The sequence below is a fragment of the Octodon degus genome, unplaced genomic scaffold, assembly GCF_000260255.1.
Source record: "Octodon degus isolate 3935 unplaced genomic scaffold, OctDeg1.0 scaffold00033, whole genome shotgun sequence".
NCBI lineage: Eukaryota > Metazoa > Chordata > Mammalia > Rodentia > Octodontidae > Octodon > Octodon degus.
The window spans coordinates 12,845,199-12,849,148 of record NW_004524609.1 but is presented as its reverse complement, the minus strand read 5'-3'; the positions used below and the strand labels follow the sequence as shown (position 1 = coordinate 12,849,148).

General features: G+C 55.4%; 1 long non-coding RNA gene across 2 annotated transcripts in view; it reads left to right on the top strand.

The window, feature by feature from the left end:
• Positions 1 to 533: 533 nt before the first annotated feature.
• The window catches only part of LOC111816483, a 5,650-nt gene continuing 2,233 nt past the window's right edge, over positions 534 to 3,950 (top strand). The window contains exon 1 of one of the 2 annotated variants that reach the window (XR_002820869.1): positions 534 to 620. This is a non-coding gene — a long non-coding RNA (uncharacterized LOC111816483). The other variant, XR_002820868.1, reaches the window with a different exon arrangement.

Here is a 3,950-nt window from a genome sequence, read left to right as displayed (position 1 = left end):
GGACCACGGATGGCCACAGGGAGCCCATCTCCAAGGGTATGGGAGGCCGCAGGTCGGAGCTGAGCTGCCACCACAAGTCTAGGGTAGGGGAGACAGGGCAGGGTGTTTGGAACCTGGACCCAGGAAAGGCTGAGTGCCCTGGGGAGGTGGCGACGGAGTCAAAGAAGGCAAAAGGGGACAGAGCCTTCTGGGAGGGTGGGGGGACGGGCCAGCACGGGCCTCCCAAGAGGAAAAGACACAGGCAGAGCGCGCAGGTTCTGAGGGACCGCGGCTGGACAGAGAAGCCCGCGCGGCGTCGGAGCCGGGGATCCGGGCCAGGAAAGGACCACACCCGGGTTGGAGCCGGTTCTGGAGCCCAGCAAGGGCCAGCACAAGGACGAGGCCCGGGCCTGCGCGTCGGGGACCTGGGTGAGCGCGGATTCTGGGGCGGGGACACTCGCGGGCCTGGGCGGCACCTTGGGTGGCACTATCCGGTTCCCCGCGCCCACCAGGCGGCGCTGCACGGCAAGGACGCCGCCTCGCATGCCCTCGATTGGGGTGGCAGCCAAAAGGCGGGGCTGAAGCTGATATGAAAGGGCAGAGGCCGCGATTACTGGGGTCCAGCGCCGCGCGTCGGAAAGGTGGGGGCGGAGGCAAAGGAGGGCCATGGACGCCGGCCACTGGCTGCCTTCGTGATGCTCCGCAGATCCACGCAAGCCCCGCGCCACGCAGGCCGTGGGTCACACCGGTATACCGGGTCACACCCGCGCCTGGCTTAAGGTGTAGCCCCTTTCCGTAGTGCAGGCTGTGGGCCTCCTGGGTGGGTTGTGGTGCCCTCTGGCTTTGAGCCTTTGGAGCTTAGCCCTTATTGGAAAGGGACCCATGTCATCCTCTGTGACTTCAGCCCTCCGCAGTCCCAGAACATCCCAGGGCCAGAGGACCTTGATTCCAAGTTCGGTGTTCTCCAGGATCCAGTGGGCAGGGAGGGGGTCAAGCAGGAGCAGTTCAGAAGCAGCGTCCTCGGATGGCCCAATTGTGGAGGGCAGCGTATGGACTAGTGCAGGACCTTGAGGGTGGGGTGGGAAGACAGTGAGGGACAGAGGGCGAGTGGGGTGGGGGTCATTGGATCCCTCTTTGATCTCCCTGACCCCACCGGATGAAACCTCACTAGAGAAGGGCTCCAGCAGCGAAGCATTGGGCGCTGGGTTCAGGGCTCCACAGGGACCCTGGGCAGGGAACCGACTTGCTGCTGCCTGGACTCAACCTGAAGACCCGCTTGTAGTGGTAGAGGAACTCCTGTAGGTCCCCTGGGGGTGCAGTGGGAGCACCAGGGTGAGACAGAGGCGACAAGGGGAAGGAAACTGGAAGGAACCTTAGGCCTGGCCTGGAAGCAACAACCCTCCCTGGGGTGGAGGCAGAGGACAGGAGCCTAGGAGAAGGTCTGGAAGACGCTGAGGACCTGGCCTGGCTGCAGTGAGTGGGCGCAGTTCAATGTAGTCCTTACTTGTAATGGAGGCCTCCCTTAGCCTCTCCAGTGCTAAGATTCCAGGTGTGTCACCAGGCCTGGCCAGTGGTAGGTTTGATGGTGAATTTCTGTCTTCAAATTGTCCTTAAGCCATGTGGACCCCTGATGGACTTGCGCTGTATTTTATTTTGGGCAGTTTTGGGCATTGAACCCCAGGCCTTTGCACTGAGCCATATCCCCAGACCATTTTGAGACAGGGTCTCACTAAATTGCCTAATCTGGACTCAAATTCAGAATCCAGGGAGAGGGGAAAAGGGAGGGGCAAGGGGAGAAGGAAAGGGAGAGGGACTACAGGAGGAGAGATACCAGGCCCTCTCCTGCCCCCAGGTCAATGAGTGTATGCTTCATGCCCAGTCACATGGGAGGATGAGGGAGCAGTCTGAATGCATACAGTCTTTCAGATTCCTGAGTCATACTCACGGGCAGGGCTTGCTGCTAGCACTGGGGGACAGAGAGTGGACTGTGGAGAGGAAGGAAGGAGGGCTTTGCCTCTGAGGGCTCCTGACCTGCTAGAGAAGAGTGACTGCCTCTACAGCACAAGGCACCTGCTGCACTCTGCTGCCTTTCCTGGTGACCTCTACAAGGTCTAGCCAGGTTGAACAAAGTTTAAGCCAGGGCTCCTCACACACTAAGACAGAATTACTGACCCCACTGGTGTCCATGGCCTCATAGAGGGGAGGACATTCTTTCTCATCCCCAGCTTGGGACTTGTCCTGTGGTTTGCTGTCCTCTGTAGAATGAAGTAGAAATAAGATTGTGCAGCTCTAAGCTCAGACTTGAAAGCGTCCTCAGGTCCTTCTGGCCACACAGCCAGACAGCTCAGCACGGGAATGCGGCACCTCTGCCCAGCCATGGACCTGCCCCACTCACCACCCCAGCAGCTTCTGGCCCTGTTTCTCACTTCCTATGATAGGGCACCAGGATGCTCTGGCAGCCAGTAGGTGGCTTCTCAATTCTTGTCGAGATCTTCTTGTATTCACCAATGTATTTAACTCCCTCATATGCACTAAACATGATTTATTAATTTTTGTCTTTGGAGATAAAGTAGAGGAACTCTTGTTTCATTTGCAAATTCTCACTTGGACTCATGCAGATTGGCAATGCATGGGGAGGAAGAGGGTGGGTCTAATCTGGACAGAGCTGCTAGAGGGATGCGAGCAGCACACACAGGACCCTCAGTGGGTCAGGAAGGCTGAAGCAGTCCATGGGAAAAGGATAAGTGCCCAACTGATAGCATTTCTGAAACCCATGCCCAGGGAGGGCCACCTTGGGAAATGACTGCTCTACTATGCTCTCCATCCACACTTGTATGCTAGTTGGCCAGCTGATGAGATTCTTAAAAGAAAAACCAATATGAATTTTCTACAGCTTGTTTGAATGGAGATCTCTTGCAAAGAAAGGATATGCTTTCACACATGAGTTTCAGGGCTTGGGGGAGAAAGACAGACTTGACCCAAGTGCAGGAGGTTCAGTGATCCAAATACTCTAGTGACCCCAGCACCCTGGGACAGGGTCCAGAAAGTGATCAGGTGGATGATCTCCTGTGGGCAGGAGGCCAAATACAGAGGGAATGTTTAGTTCATTCGTTTATGTGGGATGGGGACTGGACTAAGGACATTCACAATGAGCCACATCTCAGCCATACGTTTTATGAAGAGACAGGTTCTTGCTGAGTCATTAAGTGGCCCAAGCTGGGCTCAAACTTGTGATCCTCTTGCTTCACCCTCCCAGAGTGCTGAGGCTGTAGTGTGTGCCACCCCACACTACCGCATAACTGGTTCTTGAAAAGCAGAGGAAAGCGGGCCAGAGCAGTAGGCATTTGACTGGGAGTCCCGCCCTCCTTGGGAAGGATGAGCTCTTGGTTGCAGAGGCTAAGTATCCTGGGGCATGAGGTTGGGAAGCCACACTGCCTCTCCTGGAAGCAGGGCGGTCTGGAAGGACTCGAGCAGTACTCCAGATGCTTTCTGCCTACACTCTCACTGTGCACACATGCATCTAACTATTTGCATTTAAATTTCTCACCACATAGCCTAAAAGTGCTTATGAATTTTATGTGTTTTAGTATGCAAAAACAAGTATTTACCAGAGTCGTTAAAGCATTATGGGCTCGTTCCATGATGACCTCTTCCAGTGCTCCAACTTTCTCATCCTCAGTGGTGGACTGTGGGCGGGGCCTTTGTGGTGACTTCTCGGAGCTCCCTGGAGAGCAAGGCCAAGGCAATGAAGCTTTCTCTATGCTCTTGTTTTAGAGAGGAGTTTTAAGTCATCCCCTGTATCCTTCGTGCAATTCTCATCCGAGGATTCACCACGTAGCTTAGCTGCCCATCTTCTTATATGGAAGGCACTGAAAGCTTTGTGAATATACCTAAGCCAGAATGCCTGTGCAACCCAGAGACAGCCTCCTGGAAAACAGGAGAAGATAAGAGCTGCTCTGAAAGGGAACGCG